Consider the following 24,655-nt stretch of genomic DNA (forward strand, 5'->3'; position numbering starts at 1 on the left):
AGTTGATACGCTTCTCACGTTGCTACCAGTCGCCCATTCCAATATTTGTCTGTTCAATAAAGTCTGGTGGAAACGGGTCGAAACAAGTAGAAATGGATTGACAGGATCACCTGTCTCTTTCCAATTGACTTCGACCGATTTCTACCAGGTCGAAACTAATCCTGCTTCCGGGCTGGATTGGTTTCGACTAGTTTCTACTTGCTCCATTGAACAACGACCTGACTAGTTTCGACTAAAACATTGGCTCGTTGAACATGCAGTTGAACATACCAGTTGACCGATTTTTACCAACCGTTGAACGAAGCTTATTTCGTTCTCAGTTAAATCATTTTCGATTACCAAATTGTACAGTCTAGCCAGGGGTATATCGTCCTCTTCCACAAAAAGATTTTCCGGTATATTAAATTCTATTGCGTCGATCGATGAAAACAGATGTTTAAATGAACTCATGACAACGGATCGTGGGACATCATTCCAGGCTTCAACTATCAAAAATGCCACGTATTTTAAATTAATATTTTTAAGAGCTGAGACCATGTCGTTATTGCCGTTTACCAGTCTTCCGAAAATCACTCGGAAGAAACGCTCATGATAGGTTTCTAGTTGGAAACATTCAAAGCCGATTGCTGCTGCCTGTTGTTCCCTAGAGAATCGGCAGAGCGACAATGCGAAGTCAATGTAAACAAGATTCAAAAGCGAGAGCGGACTCGCATCTAAGTCGATCTCTCAAGCTCACTACCTGGTATATCAGAAGTGATTGAGACACTTACTGATACAAGATCCAATTCGAAAATCCACTCACTCACTCACTCAAACTCAATCAATGCGGCCTTGCATCGGTTCATACTGCCTGCGTACTTTCTGGCAAAGCAGCAGAAACATATGTTCATATGTACTGCCTGCGTGTAATCCTCCCCAACAACAGCAACAACAAAGCAAGATGTATCAGGCAGACAGCATTCGATCATCGATCAGCAAACGAGTGAGTGAGTGAGTGATTGAGCAAGAAAAGTTATTGATTGAAAAAAGAAACTGAAAATCAGGTAGCTCCTCACTCAGTTGAGAATTCCAACTGGAGAAGAAACGTCTCTCTTTCAAATTTTATTTCTTTGATTCTCGGAGCAGCGCTGTCGAACACAATCTTTGCCCCACTGGGAGATAAACCAACCGACAATTTAGGTTTTGCTTTCGCTGTTGAAAACGTTTCAGTGTCTCTCATGAGAATTGAGTGATATTCGGAACACTGCCGTTTACACATAACGCCAAGAGTTTTGACAGAAGGTGCTTTCAAAACCGTCGCTTGAGGGATTTTATGACATTTTGGTCAAGTGTTTGCAACAAGGGTGTATTGTTGGGTGGAAAAAAAATAACCTTAAAGTTTTCATCATGGGAACAAGTGTTTGCAGTCCCATGACAGGTGGCATTATCGACCAATAAAATTGCTTTTACTGGTAAGCCTTTAATCGTTGTACCACTCCTCAAAAAGTGCAGAAGTTTGCCAAGCATTTTTGGATGATTTGTAATGTAATAGTATATTTACATTTTTAAAACACCGAGGATTTTTAGATTTTCCAACCATCATCAAATCGAGTTTATGCGTCCCAGTTGCATTTACACAAGGCATAATGGTGACCCTTTCCTTCATGGATTTCCGTCCTACAGCAGTTTTTTCGAAAACTGTAGCGTTTGTTTTCTTGGGCAAACCTTTGTAAACCAATTGATACTCGCCTTTCTTCTCCATTTTTACGGAAGAATGAAAATTAAAATGAAAAATAAAACCATGGTTGCTTGTACAGAAATTTTGGAATAAAAAAAGTTGCTAGAGCAGAGGTTGCTTCAATAGAATGTTGCTTGTGTAAAGGTTGCTTATAAAGAATGCTCACTGTACTATTATAACATGTACATTAATACATATTTATAATCAAATCAATCATATGACTATAGTTGTATCTACTATAATTATTGTTGAATGTATGACATCAATCGTACATTATAGTTGAATCTATTATATTTATAGTTGAATGCACAAAACTAATCATGTATTATACTGCCACTATTCGCAAGACTGTCCCATATGGAAAAACAACGAACCGAGAAAAACGACTTTAAAGATTTTTATAAACTTTCGTGGATTTCTCGGTTGAAACTTCATCTTTTCTTTTTTTTTCTTCACAGATCTTAAGATAATTGTTGTAGAATTTCGTCCAATGTTTTTTTTTGCCTTGGAGGTTGCTGATGCAGCGGAGAAAATAATGATGGGACAGCTTTGCGAGTATATTTCGCACGCGTATTGAATGTACCCGCAAAGCTGTCCCATATTTGGCTTTTTTTGTGAGTTGATAATTTGATTCTCTCTATCTGCGCTGTATTATTCACTTTACTGGTTGTTTACTGATGAAAATAAGTTTGAAATGATGATTATGACATATTTAGGCAAAGATAACGTAAGTTTATCGTAATAATTGAGTAGATCTAAAATAAAATGAATAACAACGTTCCATGAATAGAACAACATGTACCTTCATTTTTTGGCATGTTTTTCAGTCGATTATCTTTTTAGAAAGACTATAAATACCTACAAATTGAATTAATGCTCAATCAGAAACAGCAAAGCATCTCGGCTAAAAATATTTAATGAGAAAAATCAATACAATATGACTTACGCGTGTGCTACCAGATGCGCGTATTTTGGTTCATGGATTTTATGAAAGTCCAAGCAGCAAGTACCAGCATGACGAAAACCTAAGAAAATATGGTTTTGTAGCTGACCATGTTTTACAACGAACAATTCAATAAGCCTCATGCGAAATATAAAAAAAAAAACAGTTTGGTGGAGTTTACTCATTAGGCTAAAACAAGCTTTTCAAAATTATAGAAATTGTTATTTTTGACATTACTGTGCTGTTTTATCTAGTCTAACTTTCGTAATTTCAATGAATGCTTATTTTGTCGCACACAATGTATTTGTAAAATTAACGTATTAGAGGAGCGATTTTAGAGCATTCTGAAAAAATAGACATATGGGACAGCTTTACGGGTATATTTCATATGGAACAGACATGACATGATATTTTTTTTTTTCATTTATATGTTGAGAACAAAGCTACGCAAGTTTTTAGTCTAAATTGAAGAACTAACAGTATTTGAACGATTTTCGAAATAAACTTAAAAGTGACGAAAATGCATATGGAACAGTCTTGCGAATAGCGGCAGTATAAAAAAGTCAAAAACGTTGAAATGTCACATGTGACAGTTATGCGTCCAACGGCAGTATAAGCATTCCAGACTGCCTGCTTTTTCAAGAATAAAAGGAAAGGATATAGAGAAAAAAATGCTCGGATCTATCCAAAATCAAACAAAATCCAAACCAAAACTTTATTTTTTTTACACAATGTATGATTTTTTTTAAATTTGTTCCATCGCAACGCACACACGTGCAATCTTTTTTTTTTTTGAAAAATGTAAAATTCGGTATCAAATTTTGAATACGGCGAATGCGCCAAGACCTTTGTTTTGAGAAAAACGCATTCCAAGTTTCAGAAAATAAAATCAATTTCCTATTTAGCTGCGTACAATCATTTTCCTAAAGAAGTCGCTAAAATGCTTTCAAATTGGTTAAATTTCAACACCCGATCGATAAATATAGCTTTTCCGTACTAATTACCACAAAAAATTAATAAATATAACTGTGGGCCCTTTTACCACAGACTGGTGCTCTCATTTTGTTCATTCGCCAAATTGGAGTGCCCTTTTGAATTGCAGAATGACTATTCGCCTTTTGGATCACTCATTAAAGAAGCAATATTCAAGCAAATTTCGGCTTGAAAACGGGTCCAAATGATCACGTTAACACATTAGCACATTCAACGATCTTATAAATACTGATTTGTGCATCTCCTCGTCCTGGAAATTTTTTTTTCGAAAACTTCAATGCCCTTTTTCCATCTCGAAATAACTATTGGCCCTTTTGTTCGCGACGAAATTTTGAGGAGAAATGGGCGAATGAACTGTGGGATTACACACTCATAAAAAAAGCTATTCGCCTTTTTTAAAAAAATTAAATTTAACTTCACTAAAATAAGAAAAATTGAAAGGAGATCATATTTTCGGATGTAAAATGAATAGTTTAACGCTTTTATGTGATTATCTGGATTTGTTTACAGTTGGCGCATTCGCCGTATTCAAAATTCGATACCGAATTTTAATTAAAGACCGCTGATGTGACTCAATGAAGAATAATTTTTCATGCATTCATTTTTCACTTTTTCTCTTGAATTTTCATGGGAAAAGTCTGGATTTTTGTCTGATTTGCTATATTGCCCGGTTTTTAAACTGAAAATTTTAAAATCTAATGCTCGGATTTTTCCAGATTTTTGGGTAAAAATGCCCGGTATTTCCGGTATAAAAATTATATATTTACTTATGAAAAGAGAAAAGTCAGGAGCTGAATACATATTCCTTTTTGAATTATTCGAAGGAATATAAGGATTTAATGTTATACTTTATACTGACAAACCACACCAAACCTGATAAATACATAAATGCCTTATTGCCCTACTTTCATAACAGTCCCATATGCAAAAACGAGCAAACGAGAAAATCAGCTTTTTATGTTTTGGAAATTTATCGTAATTATCCTCCAAGTCGAGCGAAATTATTCAACAAAATGGATATTCCATGATAATACTTTTATAATGGACATTTCAAGCTTTTTAAATAGCAGAGAAAACGCAATTTTTGGACATGTTCCAAATCATTTGAAGAACACGATGCTTCTTGTATGGCGAAAATTATTCCAAAATGTACTTTGAATTGTTTAGCATTTTTAAATAACCCAAGCTATAATTAAACCATTTTTAAAATATGAAAATCAGATAAAATTTCGCTTAGGAAACCATTTTTGAATTTTGAATATCGAGCAAAATGTGTGAAATTTACATGTTCCAGCTTGTGTGGTGAGGGAATGAGAAAAAAAAAACACCAGCCACGTCTCACTCACATCTTGATATCGAAGAAATAAGTGGGATGAAAATACTCACCAACACAATCAGCTCTCATCAGCTCACCGATCTCAAACTTGCTTACTCAAATGGTGTGATTGAGCTCACGTTTCACGCAAATACGATGTTCGTCTTCTTGTTTTTCTTCTCACCAGCTCACAATCGTCGGTCATTCACACACACATACGCGCACCCAATCTCGCACAGCCGTCGTCGTTGCTGTTGTACTTTCAACGAAAACCTTTTTCCATCTACTCTTTCGTGGCTTCCTTCGACCGCTTCGACCCGCCTGATGATGATGATGGAGTCACTTTTTCACTTTTGGAGCAGCACAAAGCTTGAAAATTGAAACCGATTACACGCACACACCTACACGCAAGCGGTACAGCGTAAAGGTTCTTCCTTCTTGATTATTCAGATTACGCAAAAGCCTCTTTCTAGAATTGGCGAAATTTGTTTTCAAAATTTGACTTCTACTTTCAAATATCGACGCGGAACAAAATTTCGAAACACTACGAGAACCAATTGGCAAACTCCCGTACGGCGATTTAGATAATCAGATAATTTATACAACTTCTGGCACGATTCGTGGGCAATTTCCACCCGGAATGAGATCTAACCTCCCTCTGCTCACTAGCTCACGACTCACTGTCACTGGTGAGACGCCGTCGTCGGAGAAAAAAGCAGGAAGCGCATTTCGCACTCACGACGGCGAAGAATCTTCAACCTTTTCGTACTTTTTTTTTCCTTCGCACATTCAAACCCCGCGAGCTCCGGATGGAAAAATCACTTTTCCGACACTTTACCTTATCGGATCCGGCCCAACGGCACTGAATTTCACTTCCACTTCCGATTCTGAACGCAATTTCGATATCGATCCTAGCACTCCAACGCTGGAAATAGGCGAAAAAACCACACACAGCAATCCGGTGGAAAAATGCGCTGCCCTTCCAATCCGATTGGCTGATCTCACACGAGTATGACGATTTTCGCTTCTGCTGTTGGCTTGCTTCGATGTCGCGTTTCACTGTAGACTTTTTTTTCGTTCCAACAATTTTTTTCACTTTCGAGAGCGGGATTTCGTCAGCCCAATTGAGCCGCTCTCGTTTCCACATTCCGTATTTGAACGCGTGCGACCGAACGAGATAGCACTAGCGCGTCCGTTCGATCGGGCGACGACAAGTGAGACACGCTCTCTCTCCGGGAGACAAATTTCGCTCGCGCAGCAAACGTGATAGAAGCGACGCTTCGGTGAGATGACGTTATCGAAAAAGGCGACGCTTCCAAAAAGGTTGGCGGCACGTCAATGAAGAACTTTTCAGAAAAAAATGGGGTTTTGAGTTATTTGTTAATCGATGCTGGCAAATTCAAAAGAATTTTTGACTCTGAAGTTGGTTGAACTATTACCAGTATTGTGATTAATGAATCTGAAAAGAGGTAAAAAAATCATAGCTTTAATTCCAAAAATAATATGGATTAGCATAAAGTTAGTAACAATAAGCTAATAAATAAAAGTTATAACAAAACCAACCCCCTGGCAACTTGACGTTTCCCATACTAATCGCGTGTGCCAGTTTTTCTGGTTCTCTGGTTCTGTCAAAATCTCATTTTCACTCAACAAACATATCGAAAGGGTGGATAATGAAATGTTCGACAAATTAAGGTTTCAAACATATTTTTTATTGAAAAAAAAAGTTTTTAAAAACAATGATTAAGAATCACCTATTAAGCGGAAAATGAGTTGATATTTAAAGAAAAACACGATAATATGGTCAAAAAAGTCAGCGTGGTAAATGGCTTTTATTTATGAAATACACAAACAAATTTTAATTCAAAAATCTTGTAAATGTTTTCCCGCATAGAACAGTATTATACAATAACGATTTCCATTATCTTCCTCCTAAGACACACGAAAGATTAGCTTTATAGTTTTGGATTATTGATGTACGATTAAGGTAGTCTTTTTTCCATGGAATGGAATCGTTTGGACGCACTTTACGATACAGCGAACGGGTCGTTAAGTAGAGTAACCATTCATTTTTTTTTGCTTTTTTCTACTCGTTCTAAAACGGTTTGATCATTCGTGTTATCTTTATCTAATGATCCTCTCATAAAAAGGTAACGATAGAGCATATCGTCACCCAATAATGAAAAGATTCAAACCCAATTTGGGGATTTGTTAATTTTATAAATTGCAATTGGATTTCCGCAAAAAATAAAAAAAAAGTTTAATGTACTCTTATTCATTTTATTTCACATACCTATAGTTTATTATTCCTCTTAAATGATTAATTAAAAAAAACAAACCTTCCGCGGATGTTTGCAGGAACAGCTTCCGGATGTTCCATCGCTGCAGCACTTACGAACTGCAGCCTGCTGCTGCATCACTGCCAAACCGGTCGGCGGGTAGTGATGCTTTTCCTTGCATTGGTTCTGCCTCCGGAAGAAAAAGTTTCTTCGGATTTTTCCTCCAGCTTGTGCCTGAGAATAAAAAAACAATTTCAGTTTTCCACAATGAATACAAAAACGTATTTTACTTACCCTCATATATCCTTCTTCGAAGCCTTCGTCTTCCGGTTCCAGTTTCGTAACTGGACGAGTCATAATAAAATTTGCCCGACCTGATCCGGGAGAAACTTTTTTTTACACAGTTTGACAACGCGTGTTGATGTGACAGCGAAGAAGTGTGTGCGTGTTGCTAAAATACTCAATTAATTCTGAAGACCATTAATTGTATCTTTCTTAAATAGTTCTCTATCATTTGATTGCGTTGCAAAATTAATCATTTTGTTCCTAAGAATATTCATCGTATCTTTCGGGAATAATATTTTATCCGTTCAAGCAAAGGCACATTTAGCCAAGATGCAATATCGAACGTTACTATTAATGTTATCAGAATAGAATGATACGGAAGATTCAGCGTACAGTATTGGCTCATGCGGGTTATTGCATGGTAAATTTTAAAAACAACATTTTATTCATTTCTAAACAATATTACCTTTGTTAGTTTTTTTCGAAGAGATTCTTTAGAATCATTAAGTTGCTTAGCGAAGGACTCCATCCGAAACACAATCAACACATAATTTCAACAACAAGTTTCGATGGTTAACTAAAGCATCTTGATCCAAAATGTTTTCGGCTAATCCTCTAAAAACATCCCGTGCATCATTTGAAACCTGTGTCAGAGTTCGATTCATTATGATATCATAATATAGTATACTAAGTTTATACTTTGATGATTTTGTTCTACAATTTTTACCTCCAACTCGGTTATTCTGCAGACCTTTAACACATCGGCATTAACTTCTAATCTGCCAATAAAACTATTGAAAAGTTCATTTCTGCAATCTTCACATTTGATGCTACTTACTATTTTTTTTTTGAATTAAACTTTCCGAAATTTTATCTGTACGTCACTTGTGCAAATGCAAAGCCATCACCTCCACTCGTTTCCGCTTTCATTCTCAGTGTTTACTATCTCAACATATTTGTTAAACTAATATTTCATAACATTCAGCTGGATAAAATTTTACCGTAATAAACTTAAGGAAATAGCGGAACTATTTCAAACCACGTTATGTTTAACGAAATAAACTCATAACTCTATCTGGTGACGCCTTGTAACAAAAACACAACGGATTCGCAAGGAATATTGAAAGATATTCCTTAAAATATTCCTTGACGGATTCGGATGAAAGATGGCCATTTTGTAATCTTTGCTATAAACAGAAATGTTAAGTTGGAACCGAGAATGGAACACAAATAGATTGAAATAAAATTACTTATTTCATTGACAACTATTATAAAATTTAATTATAAAGTTATTTATTTTTCTTTTTTGCATCACTTTTGATTATGTGCCCTTTTAAAATGGTATTTCGTCAGTTGAATTGCATCCACGGATGCCGAAACAAAATCAAGTGGTTTCAATGGAAAATGAACGTTGCCGCTGCTAGGGACGACCCAGGATGCATGTAAACAAACGCGACTAGTGCGACATCTACCATTTTGAAGACGGCACAGCAAACTCGACTAAACTGTCAAGTTGCCAGGGGGTTGAACAAAACAGTACTAATCATCGAAACGAGAATGTTTTCAAAACTGAGTATGTTTAAAACACATGCAAAAGATATCTTCGCTTATTTTGTTAACTTAATTTATAATATTTGTCTCGTGTAATATTGTTGTTGTTATTGAGTTTGGAGAATTCTTCCATAAGGGCGAAACGAAAAAATCGCGTTAGAAATTCTGGAACAAACCCTATTAAAAAACAAAAAAAAACTTTTTGTTCAAGAAATCCACATTATATTTACTTATTGTTCATTGGTAATAAAGAACTTGAACTTTTTTCAATAAATATAAATTAAATAAATTAAAATAAATTAAAGATATTTTCGAGTTAACCCTTTCTTTTGATTTCAGGACGCTGGAGGTTATTCAAAATTGTCATTTTTCGACTGTTATCATTAATTAGCACATCAAAACGCTGTGAAATTTAATCGGCTTTTCAAATAGAATATTTTAAAAAAAATATAGCTTTGAAATTTCGTACGATTTTTTTTTTAAACTCGTCTGTGTCACCAAATGTTCTAAAAAATATATTTTTTGAGTTCGTTTGCTGTAGCAAATCATCTTTCTTTATGAAGAAATAACGACATTAAATTTTAATTTTGTGTGAAAACCTAACAATTTCGAATAACTACAGAATTCAAAATTCAAATTTTAGATTCAGATTCTAGATTCAGATTTCAGACTCAGATTCAAATTTCAGATTCAGATTTCAAATCCAGATTTCAAAATCAGATTTCAGAACTCAGATTCAGATTCGAAAGTTCAAAATTCAGATTCAAATTTGAATTCAGATTTCAGATTCCAGATATCAAAACTAAATTCAGTTTTCAATTTTAAAATAAGATTCAGATTAAGATTTCAAATTTCAAATTCCAGATTCAGATTTCAAATTCAGATATAAATTTTTGATTCGAATTTCACGTTTAGATTTCATATAGATTTCATCATCCAGATTAAATTTCAGATTTGATTTTCGACACGTTCTTTAGAAAATTACACCGCCTTCAACAGCTGGGCAGTGAATATTCTTTAATGGGAATGAACTTTATTTACGAAAGTGAACTCTCAAATACACCGCTTCATTTTAGACAAAAAATGGAAAAAAGTGACGGAACGAGCAAACACACCGCGGGCATCCAAGCAAGGTGTAGATGCAGCGCAATGCAACCAAAAACAAATCCCCAAATGGCAGTTTCTCCAGCAACGGGATGGAACTGCTCCAACGGGATAACACGATCCAAAATCAATCATTTCTGAGCAGAAGATTAAATTGTTGAGCTATTCAAGACGAGAAAAAAGCTTCAATTCGAATTTGCTTTCCATTTTTGGCCACCTGAATGCAAACGTCAGCAGCTTCGCTGCTGTCAAAATGAGGTCAATATCAATCCAAACCGAACTCGCTTTAATGTTTATGAACGAGGTTTCGGGAACAATTTTGTGGATTTTAAGATAAATTAATTTGTATGAGCATCGAAATGTTTCAACAAAAGCATGTGCTCGATGTTTGTAAGAAGAATACTAATTGATTTAGCTTTTGAAACTCACGTGAAAGTGAGTGAATACTTCAAGTCTAGAAGATGTTAAGAATGCAGAACAATGTTCATAAACCTCCTACATAAAGTTCTTTTAATGTTATTTTTGAGCCCTTTATTATTCTTATATTAAAATTGATAAAATACTTACAACTTTTCTCATGGCACGAGGAAAATACTTCGAAATCTTTTGCAGAATTTGCAAAAGAACAAGCTGATGGCCATGAAATGGCCACCTTCACTTCTAGGCGCAAACATTTTTCCCGAAATCGATCTGAAAGTAAATAAGTTAAAGAAAAGCTATTAAGTATAAGATAAAGAACAAAGAAGTTCAATGTTCTGTTAACTTAAGTGAATTAATTTTTCAATTCAAAGGTTTGTTCGATAACAATGACAATCAACTACCTGTCACTCGATGATAGTCAATTTTTATTTGAAATCACACAAAAGCGATGATCAATTTTTACAAATCTGACAAATCAAACCTATTTCATACCTTCCCGAGTTCCGTATTTCTCAAACTTTGGAAACTACCGATACCGCAAGAGACCAAAAAAAGAAAAATCGAAAAATCACTTTAAGTGAAAGTGATTTGTGCGATGCACTATTTACTACTGACTAGACTAGACTGGTTGATTTTGTTAACTTAACTCGCAGTCGAGCGCTGTATCGAAGCGAATGAACTCCCTAGTAGGTTGGGAAATCGAGAGGGTGGTGCAGCGATGAATTTGAAAAAAAAAGTTTCGCGAAATGAACCTTTGTTTTTACACTCAAACTTGAGGACGGTGTGTCAGATTTTTTATTAAATTATTATTTAAACTTTGAATTGAAAGCTTAAATTTTTGAAAATTTATTTAAATGAATAATAGGAGTATCAAAATTTCTTTTCCTGAAAATCACTTCAAATTATGAGAAAATGTGAAAATGTTCACATCTAACAGTTGAGTGTACAAAATGAATCTTTTTTCATGGTCGTACGGAAATAAAGAAAAAAATATTTAAAATAAGTTATATATGATGGTTTTACACAAAATGCTACAATGCTACAAACAAATTTAATCGAGAGTTTTAGTTCGAATGAAGAATAATTTTGCACACGAATTTTGCGTTAATCTATTAAATTAAATTGTATAATCGTTTGAAGTTTTATTTTTTAAACGAGTCAAATCAATTTTCAAATCTAAACCAACAATCTTCGCAATTTAGTTTTTTTTTTAAATATACTTACTCAGTCAAAGACTTAAAAGGTCATGTTAATTGCACAAATTTGAAGGATATAAACCTGTCTACGATTAGAAATATAATAAACTGATTCAGAAAAATTTTTGTTTTCAAATCTGGAACAGGAAGCAATGGACCAAATGCTGAATGTGTGTAGGACATACTTTTATTCTATTTACTTATTTGAACAACGAGCTAGCTTTGATAAACATTCGAAAGCCTTTAAAAAAAAATGATGTTTCTGAAAAAAGTAATTTTTTTTTTTCATGCTCAATAAAGGACAATACGATTTAACGATAAGACAATCAGATTTTCCAGCAAAATAATGAACAAATAAGGAATCTTCTAAGTTCTAAACTCTTTAAAATTTGGATGATGATTGTGTCTTTTTTTCGCATGCAGTTATGAGTTGTCGAAATTTTCACTCAAATGGAATCGCTTATGTCTTCGAGAATATTATCTTGTTTCAATATTTGAATCTTACAAAATAGGAAAAAAATTACCTTAAAGTTGACTCGTTTCATACTAGTCATCTATCATTAACTTAATATTAAGAGATGAATTAACTTTTTATTTAAAGTCTCTATAATTCAACAACAAACAAACTAAATATTGAGAAGATTTAGCTTTTGCCATTTTCAAATGGATTCCATTCAAACCTAATCGAGTTCTATTCTTACATTGACCCAAATCAAAAGAAAAAAAAAAATAGATTTTTTTGTTTTATTTGATAGAATTGTATTTAGATACCTATTTCTTATTTTGTGAACTTACTTCGATCGTAAGATAAGATCACAATCATCGATCATTGCGATTTTGTATGTACAGATACTCTACTTCTGGGATACTTCTAGTGTAGTGATTGAGGAAAACTCAGTATATACTCAATATGCAGCAGTTCTTAAGTAAATCATGTAGTATCTGTATGTAGTGAAGTTCATAATTACTACAAATTATATTAAAATCCAAAAGTTCGAATTTCTATTTTGGAACTATTTTCAGATAGACTTATCGAGTGAAAATTTATTGTTATTATTGTTACATGACTGATACCTATATGTAAATGTTTTAATGTTCGAATACCCAACCAATTTACCAAAATGTAAATGAGAGCTTAACTACTCTCAAAAGTATCCCTGAAGCCTTAGTTTTAAATTGTAATTTAGAAATATCTCAAAATTTCTTATTCATACTAGTATGTGGCTAATAGCAATTTTGTAAATTTTTCTTTTGTCATTTGCTTATTATGAGCATAATATATAATAAAAGTTAATACATACTTACAGTTAAGAGACGCGAATTGTTTTTTAAACGAACTATTTACTACTATTTCAAAACAACCCGAGAGAGAGAAGGAACTTTCAGCGTGACAACCACGACGGACCGACGACGGTGTTCACGTCGTCGAACAAACTGAATTTATTTCAAAAAACTCCCGAAAAACTGGTTCATCACGCAAAACAAAACAGAAATGAACCCGAACTTTTTTGGATGAATACATAACAGGGTGGTTTGGAAATGGACTTTTCCCTCAACACTGAAAAGTTTACGAACGGAAAACAAACAGTTTTCAGTCGATTCAAAATGACCGGTATTTTTCCTATTTTTTGTGTAGTATTCTCGGAGTCGCGGTGATATTAGAGTAAAATAATGTTATAGGCTAACGGACTTGTTTTGGGGAAGGTAGGGTAGATGGGGGCATAATGGCCACCTTAAGGAAAACGGTTATTTAACCATAGAAAATAGCTATAATATGGAGGTTACATTATTGTTTCGTGTTCAGACACTTGAAAAGCCTATTCCCTAACGGGCTGAAACGTGAAAAACTAGATGAAAACGTTAAAAAATGCATTTTAAAAAATTTTGCCAAAAGCTGAAAACCAGCCACTGTGGAGGCATAATGAGAACCCCCCCTGAGGCAGTATGAGCACCATTAATCAGAGCAAGATGTGCGTTTTTGCCGGGGAATCTAGCAGCGAATTCAATTCGATGAAGTCAGGTGAGTCGTAGATTCATCAAACAAAGCAATAACAAAATACTCTAGGTCTGTTTGTAGAATACAAACAATTCACGCACGCTCATACATTAAGTGCTTTGTTCGGAGGGTTATGCTACTAGCCGTATAATGTAACAATAAAAAAATCGATCATGGAAAAAAATCACCTCGAACAGAAATCTAACTCTAGTCTTTTGATTACCTCTCCGACACCTTACCAATAGGCTAAATTGTCGGATGAAAACTAGTCAAGGTGTGGCGCTATAAATCAATTTTAATTCGCTGCTAGATTCTACGGCAGAAAATGCTCATTATGCCTCGATAATATGGTGCTCTATATGCCCCTAGTCAACAAATTTAAGTAAAAACGTGGTTTAAAATTGATAAAAGTGAAAAATCAAAAAATTTTTGATGGTAAAAATTGAGAAACAATGTGTACATCATGTTGCAGTGCGTACATTATAGATCAAGGTTATTTTAAGATCAGAAAAGCTTATTTCGTGGTGCTCAAAAATTATAATATTTTCGTAACTTGAGAACCAAGCTAGTTTTTTTTAAATATCTCTGTAAAGATGATGGAGATTCCTTTTTTCGTTGAAAATTAATACTATAGGAAGTACGGAACAAATCCTCATGAAAATTTATTTAAGAAAATACGCACTTTCGTAGAAAAGCGTAGTTCTCATTATGCCTCGGGTGCTCGTTATGCCCTCATCTCCCCTATATATTTTTAAACACATTGCTAATATTTTCCAGCATTTTCCTCGTAAATCAATGAATCATAAACAATTTGAACAATTACCAAATATCTAGCGTAAATTTCAAAATGGCGAAACTGCAAAATGTAAACAAATTCAGCTAACGGTCATTCATGGATGTAACGCGGTGGCACTTTTCCTAATAAACGCGGTTTCATCTTAAAATTACTTAAAAATTCAATTAGGCGAAACTTCCTGTTGATGCATTTTTATTGGAACGCAAAGTTACGGCTATTCAAAACGGGGTTGACAAAATGGCGTAATTTGTTTTTTTTCGCGTAGGACCAATGGGCGTTACTTCAAAACCAAAACATAAAACGGCCGATCAATTGGACAAAACTTGCAGGCGTTTCTGGAATCGAACACAAAAAGGACGAAACTCGAAAATACCTGAAATTTAGTGAAAAAATATTGCAAATTTCTTTATTTTCTTGAACAAAAAGTGGTCGATTTTTAAATAAGATTTGATTAGATGTTCCGAAATTTCAAATTTCCAAAATCGAATCGCTCTCAGCTGCTTGCATTTAAAAACCTAAAAAATAGAATCTGATGCACTGTATATTCAATCAATTTGATGTTGGTTTTGAGGCGTTCCAATTGGCTCAAAGTTAGCTTTTTTCCTTCGAATATTTCCCCCTTTAACATTAGTATTTTTTTTTGATAATTCCGTGGATATTTACATTTTTGTTTTATTTTTTCAAATTATGTACTTTTTGGAATTTATGGACGAAATAACTCAAAATTTTTAAAGTTTAACTTCAATTTTGACAGTTTTGTAAAATTTTTTGTAATTTTTGTAATTCTTATAATTTTTGTAATTTTTTTTAATTTTTGTAATTTTTGTTATTTTTGTAATTTTTGTAATTTTTGTAATTTTTGTAATTTTTGTAATTTTTGTTATTTTGTCAATTATGTCAATTTTGTCAATTTTGTCAATTTTGTCAATTTTGTCAATTTTGTCAATTTTGTCAATTTTGTCAATTTTGTCAATTTTGTCAATTTTGTCAATTTTGTCAATTTTGTCAATTTTGTCAATTTTGTCAATTTTGTCAATTTTGTCAATTTTGTCAATTTTGTCAATTTTGTCAATTTTGTCAATTTTGTCAATTTTGTCAATTTTGTCAATTTTGTCAATTTTGTCAATTTTGTCAATTTTGTCAATTTTGTCAATTTTGTCAATTTTGTCAATTTTGTCAATTTTGTCAATTTTGTCAATTTTGTCAATTTTGTCAATTTTGTCAATTTTGTCAATTTTGTCAATTTTGTCAATTTTGTCAATTTTGTCAATTTTGTCAATTTTGTCAATTTTGTCAATTTTGTCAATTTTGTCAATTTTGTCAATTTTGTCAATTTTGTCAATTTTGTCAATTTTGTCAATTTTGTCAATTTTGTCAATTTTGTCAATTTTGTCAATTTTGTCAATTTTGTCAATTTTGTCAATTTTGTCAATTTTGTCAATTTTGTCAATTTTGTCAATTTTGTCAATTTTGTCAATTTTGTCAATTTTGTCAATTTTGTCAATTTTGTCAATTTTGTCAATTTTGTCAATTTTGTCAATTTTGTCAATTTTGTCAATTTTGTCAATTTTGTCAATTTTGTCAATTTTGTCAATTTTGTCAATTTTGTCAATTTTGTCAATTTTGTCAATTTTGTCAATTTTGTCAATTTTGTCAATTTTATCAATTTTGTCAATTTTGTCAATTTTGTCAATTTTGTCAATTTTGTCAATTTTTTCCAATTTTGTCAATTTTGTCAATTTTGTCAATTTTGTCAATTTTGTCAATTTTGTCAATTTTGTCAATTTTGTCAATTTTGTCAATTTTGTCAATTTTGTCAATTTTGTCAATTTTGTCAATTTTGTCAATTTTGTCAATTTTGTCAATTTTGTCAATTTTGTCAATTTTGTCAATTTTGTCAATTTTGTCAATTTTGGCAATTTTGTCAATTTTGTCAATTTTGTCAATTTTGTCAATTTTGTCAATTTTGTCAATTTTGTCAATTTTGTCAATTTTGTCAATTTTGTCAATTTTGTCAATTTTGTCAATTTTGTCAATTTTGTCAATTTTGTCAATTTTGTCAATTTTGTCAATTTTGTCAATTTTGTCAATTTTGTCAATTTTGTCAATTTTGTCAATTTTGTCAATTTTGTCAATTTTGTCAATTTTGTCAATTTTGTCAATTTTGTCAATTTTGTCAATTTTGTCAATTTTGTCAATTTTGTCAATTTTGTCAATTTTGTCAATTTTGTCAATTTTGTCAATTTTGTCAATTTTGTCAATTTTGTCAATTTTGTCAATTTTGTCAATTTTGTCAATTTTGTCAATTTTGTCAATTTTGTCAATTTTGTCAATTTTGTCAATTTTGTCAATTTTGTCAATTTTGTCAATTTTGTCAATTTTGTCAATTTTGTCAATTTTGTCAATTTTGTCAATTTTGTCAATTTTATCAATTTTGTCAATTTTGTCAATTTTGTCAATTTTGTCAATTTTGTCAATTTTGTCAATTTTGTCAATTTTGTCAATTTTGTCAATTTTGTCAATTTTGTCAATTTTGTCAATTTTGTCAATTTTGTCAATTTTGTCAATTTTGTCAATTTGTCAATTTTGTCAATTTTGTCAATTTTGTCAATTTTGTCAATTTTGTCAATTTTGTCAATTTTGGCAATTTTGGCAATTTTGTCAATTTTGTCAATTTTGTCAATTTTGTCAATTTTGTCAATTTTGTCAATTTTGTCAATTTTGTCAATTTTGTCAATTTTGTCAATTTTGTCAATTTTGTCAATTTTGTCAATTTTGTCAATTTTGTCAATTTTGTCAATTTTGTCAATTTTGTCAATTTTGTCAATTTTGTCAATTTTGTCAATTTTGTCAATTTTGTCAATTTTGTCAATTTTGTCAATTTTGTCAATTTTGTCAATTTTGTCAATTTTGTCAATTTTGTCAATTTTGTCAATTTTGTCAATTTTGTCAATTTTGTCAATTTTGTCAATTTTGTCAATTTTGTCAATTTTGTCAATTTTGTCAATTTTGTCAATTTTGTCAATTTTGTCAATTTTGTCAATTTTGTCAATTTTGTCAATTTTGTCAATTTTGTCAATTTTGTCAATTTTGTCAATTTTGTCAATTTTGTCAATTTTGTCAATTTTATCAATTTTGTCAATTTTGTCAATTTTGTCAATTTTGTCAATTTTGTCAATTTTGTCAATTTTGTCAATTTTGTCAATTTTGTCAATTTTGTCAATTTTGTCAATTTTGTCAATTTTGTCAATTTTGTCAATTTTGTCAATTTTATCAATTTTGTCAATTTTGTCAATTTTGTCAATTTTGTCAATTTTGTCAATTTTGTCAATTTGTCAATTTTGTCAATTTTGTCAATTTTATCAATTTTTTCAATTTTGTCAATTTTGTGAATTTTGTCAATTTTGGCAATTTTGGCCATTTTTGTCAATTTTGGCAATTTTGGTCATTTTTTGTCAATTTTGTCAATTTAGTCAATTTTGGCAATTTTGGCCATTTTTTATCAATTTAGTCAATTTTGTCAATTTAGTTAATTTTGTCAATTTTGTCAACTTTGTCAATTTTGTCCATGTTGTCAATTTTGTCAATTTTGTCTATTTTGTCAATTTTGTCAATTTTGTCAATTTTGTCAATTTTGTCAATTTTTTCAATTTTTTCAATTTTTTCAATTTTTCATTTTTTTCAATTTTTTCAATTTTTTCAATTTTTTCAATTTTTTCAATTTTTTCAATTTTTTCAATTTTGTCAATTTTGTCAGTTTTGTCTATTTTGTCAATTTGGTCAGCTTTTTGTAAATTTTGTCAATTTCGTCCATAGTTATTATTGTAATTTTTTGTTCTTACTATTATTTTCGTGATTTTATATTATCTCATTGAATAAAACTGTGCTTTCCTACCTTTCATTTTGAAATCTTTAAAAGTCCTGAATTTAACCATCCACTAAGCCAAACGCAGCATCCGCACAAAACGTTACATTTTTTTTTGGCATTTCCTTCCCATGCAGCATGTGTTATCTGTATCTGCACGTCGTCGTTTCTGAAAAATCAGTTGCATTCTGCAAGACAACGTGTTCGGTCGCGTTTTCCACTATTCGACGATCAGTGTTTCAGGCTTTTCCTTCCGAGATTTCCCGCAGAACATGGAAATCTTCATCATCCACATTCCATTACTCAATCCATAAATTTTTCCCCCAAAGTGAAATTATTCGATAGTCATCGCCACTCGACTCAACTCCTTGCAATAAATGTTGATTTTTATTGAAATTAAGTGAGTTGAAGTTAAGATTTTCCCTCCGCTAAGTCACTCCTTCAAATCGATTCATCAATTCCGTTAATTAAAGTTCCAAAGAAGATTCTCCCTGCTGATGGTTTCGATGTTCTAAAATAGAATTTTCCGCCAAAAAAGAGAAAAAAAATGTTGAAAACCGTCAAAGTGTGTGAGTGTGTCAAATGAAGAGAAAAAACAAAAAAGTGAGTCGGCAAACTTAAGTGCGGTTTGCAACTTTTCCATTCAATTTAGAATGTGTGGAAGAGGAAAAACACAAAAAAAAAAACACGGGAAAATCAACAACACAAACAACCAGAATCTGCATGATGTGCAGTTTTTCCATCATCAAACATCAACGGTGCGTCGTCGTCTGATGGAGACTCGTGGTTAATTATGTCTGTCATCCTACGTATTTTTGGATCCCGGTGAGGGTTTCTGGCGCATTTGTTTCTGCGACCGTTGTTTTTTTTTGAAGGTGATGTCCTCCAAAAAAGAAAATAAACTTCTATGTAGCTAGCTAGTTCATGGATGCAAAAGAAGTGATGCGTTAAGTGGGGAGATGAATCAGTTTCTATAGAGTGACACTGATGGACTCATCAATTCAGTGACGGACGGTGAGTAAAATATTTCCATTTAAAGAATCCAAAAAACTGAAAAGTTTCAACAAAAGTTTGATTGATGAAAATTAAACTTTTCAGGAATGAATTATGGACTTCGAATGCAGCATTCAGTATTTTGACTTCTGCTCATGAATTCTAATTTTATAATTCTGGATTCTGAATAAGTTCTGAAGTTAAAATCCTGAATCCTGCATTTCGGATCCTAAGCTGAATTTTGAAACCAAATCTTGGGTCTAGTTTCACAGTTGCCCTTACATTGCACAGTTAGGAAATTTGGACTATAAATCCCAAAATCAGAAATTTTCTCAAAAATTGATATCTGCCGTTTGAACTCTAAATACTAAACTCTCAGCTATGAATTCAAAATTCTGAATTCTTCATGCATAATTCTAAATTTATAATTCTGAATTCATTTGTTTCTTCATGGTATGAATACTCATCGTAAGATTTATTTTAAATGTTTATATTTTTCGAAGTATAGTTGATATTGTTAGTTTAATTTATTTTGATTTTTTTTGAATTACCTATCAACCTCTAACTCATGTACCAGCATCACATCATCCTAAGCCTAGTACAAGATTTATTTTTATTTACATACTTTGGTAGTTACTGACTGGGTACTGAAGACTAAGTCTTTAGGGTCGAACCAAAGTTTATCTTTGACTCGCTTTTATCTGGCCAATCTGCTAACGGAAGAAGTAAGCACATCACTGATCCTGTGGCGGTCAGTATCAAGTAGTGGCCAACATAAAAAATGTACCCAAATTCCCTTATGTATTCAGAAATTTCAAAGTTACTTAAGATAACACAATCAACTTTGTTAATGTTTTTGAAATTGAGTATATGTTTGATTCAACCCCAAAATCTGTATTATCGTCAATACCAGCGATCCAGAACATGGTCCTTCGAGCCGGATCGTGCCGCTGAGTTTCCCGCACAAAGCAGTTAGCGACGTTTACACGGAACTAACCACATCACTGACCCTAGAGCGGTCAGTATCAAAGTATTCTCAAAGGCCAACTTCAGAAGAATGTAGCTTGGTGGTGGTAGTAGCTTCGCGCTGAACGCCTCGCATGCGCCCGTTGTCAACTTTCAGGCGCTTTGTGACTCGCGCAGTGTCGGTTAAAAGTTTTTGGGCAAGAAAAGTAGCCCGGATCGTAACTTGTGCCGAAAATAAGCACACGGACATCGCAAATTGTGTCCCGAAGCCGACTTACTTGCCCAGGTAACCAGAACGGTCCACTCGAGGTGTCCTCGGGGGACGTCAGCCCCGCGGCACGTGGTGCAGCACTTCCTCGACTCGGTCGCCAATCCGACCGGTCAAGCCAGAACTATTCCGAGTGTCGATCAGAGATCCCAGAGAAGTCCGATCTTTCCAAATCGCCCCAAAAGAACTCGACAAGCCGGACTAGCTCAACGTATGGAATTTCCCGCTAAGTAACGACCATTACGTTGGTCAGCATAATTGGTCAGCTTCACTCAAGCCACAATCAGCCCCAAACGACCTTCAGCCACTAAGCAATATCCGAGAATTCACCAGTCCATCACCAGCCCCGCCGCCCAAGAGTACGTTCCGACGCCGCTTGCCTGCACAAAACGGTGAGCGTACCGCCACCCACAAAATATACACACATACATCTCACACATCACACAGAATTTATAACACGAAATAAACCACGCACTTAAATCAATTTAATTGTCCTTTTTTCGAACACAATTACATCCGAGTCTTGGAAGTCCAAAGTAGGCACAAAGCCGACCTTGAGGTCCTTCGCAAGATCAAGATCGAGCTAGCCAACAAAAGAAGGTCATGTGTACCCACCCTCACTGATCCCCAGAGGAACGACCAGGGATTCGAGGGCTTAGACTCCGTCCGTGGACGTGTGGTAATATATTCATCACTGTTAATGAGTTTTCAGTAACCACCCCGACTCATTAACAGTAACGGTATAAGGGAAAGGGGGCTCCTATAAAAAATTTACAAATATAATACCAAATTAGAAAATTTTTTGTTAGATTTTCATAGAAAATGTCAGTCTGTCTGTCTGTTCCCTATAGACTCGAAGATCAGTAAACCAATTTGCGTAAAACTTTGCAGATGAGGGTGTTAAGACTGGGGAAGGTTCCTATAATTGATCCCAAAATCTTATCATAACTCGAGTACTAATTGAGCAAATAATACCAAATTTGGAAGTAGTACGGAATGATAACGAGAGATAGGAAGGGGGGATGGGGCTCTCTCACAAGTTTTGCATAACTCGAGATTTAATCAAACAAATGGAAGCGAATTTCGTATGAAATTGTATTCAATACGAGAAATATTTCTATGACTATTTTAAACCATTCCTTTTTTCCAGTGCAGTGGGACGATAGGATTAGGGATATAGGAAAGGGGAAGAAGGGCTTCCATACAATTTGTTTGCATAACCCAAGAATTTTTCTTCTCGGGATATGTAAACAAATTTAAAATTTGAAATGGGAAATTATTTGGGTAAGGTTCAATGATCATTTGAGGCACCACCCTCTTTCCAGTGAGTAGATACATCGAAAAAGGGAGGAGGGCCCAATACAATTTTGTTAGCATAATTTCTCAATTTATGCTAAGGAAAGCAAGCAAATGGAATCAGGTATGGCATGGACTGGCACAATTTTCCCGTTTGTTTGGATAACGTGCTCATATGAAGCCTAATGCTTTTCTGATGGCATGGACTGTTACAATTGTTTTAGATCCTTGCACCTTGCAGTGTGCAGAAAGGAGGAAAGGAGGGGATTTCATGTAAATTTTGTTGTGAAGCTTAAAAACTTATCAACCAATGGAACTTAATTTAATATGAGAGAGTTTTTGGGTACGCAAAAATTGATGTTATTATAAGAAACCGAAATCCTTCCAACATTAGGGGATAAGAAGGATCAGTTTTTTTTTATTAAAAATCCAGACCATACTAAATCGGGCCCTTCTTTTGGTGGTGTTGGGAAAAAGGAAGCAGGATCCAAATTTGGCATGTGACGTTAAAAAATATCTAAATCCTTAACAATACTGAAATTGAAAACCTACAATATTGCATGACGTAGAACGCGATTCACTTATGTAAATTTACAGATAAATAAAAAGTTGAAACCTTAAGAGCACTGAATTATATTGACACAAATATTACTTGACACGGTACGCGATTTTTCAATGTAAATTTACATCACATAAAGGGTGTCCACGATGAAATAGCCACACTATGAAATTTCTCTAACGTTTTAACCGTTGGGTAGAATTTAATGAAAATTTTGGTGGATTTAGCTCATAGTGCATTGTTTACATCCTGCAAGTTTTAAAGTCTCGCGGAAATGGAGTAGAAAGAACAGCTCGTGCGTGATCTCTCGCATCGTTCCATCGCTAAAACGTTGAGAATCGTGAATTAATGGTGTCGCGAGTGATTAAGCGGTTTGAGGAACGATTGACCACCGATCGGAAGCCCAGAAGTGACGGAAAAAGTATTCCGTACAACACCAAAAATCACAACCACGTAGTTGGGGCCTTCAACCGAAACCCGAACGCCTCCGGTCGGGATGTGGCTAAGAAACTGCACCTAGGTCGAAGTTTTGTCCAGAAGGCCAAAACTAAGGCTGGGCTTCGAACGTTCAAGGTACAAAAGGCCACTAATCGCGACGAGAAGCAGAACAAGTCCGCCATAACCCGTGCCAGAAAAGTTGAGCCTCAACATGCTGACGAAAGTTGAATGCTGCATCATGGACGACGAAACATACATATGTGAAGGCCGACTTCCCGGCAACCTGTTTTTCACCAACGATAAGTTCAGCATGCCGGAGCATGTCCACACTCAGAAGATGTCCAAATTTGAGAAGCCATCCGCACGTGCGGGAAGCGGAGTGCACCTTTCGTGACCCAGGACACGATGAACGGACAGGTGTACATGAAAGAGTGCCTCCAGAGACGGCTGCTTCCTCTTCTGAAGGCTAATTACGTCCCAACAATCTTCTGTCCGGATTTGGCCTCATGCCACTACTCCAAAGAAGTGCTGAAGTGGTATACGGACAATAAGGTCAATTTCGTGCCGACCATGTTCAAAACTCCGGAGCTCCACCCCATCGAGAAATACTGGGCGATTATGAAGCAGCACCTTCTGAAACGACCTTAGGTAGTGAAGACAGTCGAGGAACTGAAGAAAGTATGGGTTTACATGCAAAAAACGGTTGATTCAAAGGTAGTTCAGAATCTTATGGCCGGGGTTAAGACCAAGGTACGGGCATTTGCGTATGGACTGTAAATAAAATATGAGTAAAATAGTAAAATAAAGTTTAATAGTTATTTTTCAATCCCTGAAAATTTGATTGCAATCGGATGAAAACTCGAATTTTGCGAATGAATTTTGTGTGTGGCAATTTCATCGTGAATACCCAATATGATGTGAATAAAAAGAAGCATTAAACATATGACGCGGAGTTTTCAGTGCGAATTAAATGTTACACGTCCACACGAAATATTTTACACGTCTTTTATATTTTACACGTCTGTTGAAGATTACATATGTGTATAAAGCAACTCGCACTGAAAATTCTATGGTTCGTTTTCGTTACATGATATGTGATGAAATTTTACAAATTTCTTTGGTCACATAAAAATTCTGAACAACACTGAATTAGGAATTTCTTAAAATTACTTGGAATGTTATAAGGACATTGAATTTCAATTTAATCCAGGTGCCCGGTGCCCTGATGTGTCTGAAAAAACTCAGATTTTTTACCCCTCGTTCAGAATTGCCATGATTTTGTTTCCTTTTCCGCTGAAAAAAAAAACTTGAGCGGTCGAGCGCACTGATTAAAGATGATTTTTCGAGTTCTTTCATTCAAAAATAATTTTACCTGATTAATTTTTTTTTCTTGGTTTTACAATCAGGATCAATGTACTGCGTTATAATTGAGCTGGAATACATTTTGAGAGTGAATCTAGAAAATACCAATCGGATTGTAATCTGAGAAACTGTACAAAGATTCAACTTTACAAGTGTCTTTTCTTGACTTCAAACCGTCGCCGATGGCCCATTTAATATGATTGAGACGAGATTCATAAACAATCTAGAAAAACAATTATCATCTGCAGTGACTACAGTTCAATCGATTTGGCTATATAAATGGGATAATCCTTAGAATTTATGTATGAAGTAT

At 33.9% G+C, this 24,655-nt stretch overlaps 1 protein-coding gene across 1 annotated transcript in view; it reads right to left on the reverse strand.

Annotated features, from left to right (window-relative positions):
• Positions 1 to 11,214, reverse strand: part of LOC129751087 (uncharacterized) — a 73,343-nt gene extending 62,129 nt beyond the window's left edge. The window contains exons 1-3 of the mRNA XM_055746369.1: positions 11,100 to 11,214; positions 10,755 to 10,877; positions 5,040 to 6,427 (exon numbers count right to left, since the gene is read on the reverse strand). The gene's annotated coding sequence lies outside the window, so the exon portion shown is untranslated. The remainder of the gene's footprint in view (positions 1 to 5,039; positions 6,428 to 10,754; positions 10,878 to 11,099) is intronic.
• Between the last annotated feature and the right edge of the window lie 13,441 nt (positions 11,215 to 24,655).

The sequence above is a fragment of the Uranotaenia lowii genome, chromosome 3 (assembly GCF_029784155.1).
Source record: "Uranotaenia lowii strain MFRU-FL chromosome 3, ASM2978415v1, whole genome shotgun sequence".
NCBI classification, from domain to species: domain Eukaryota; kingdom Metazoa; phylum Arthropoda; class Insecta; order Diptera; family Culicidae; genus Uranotaenia; species Uranotaenia lowii.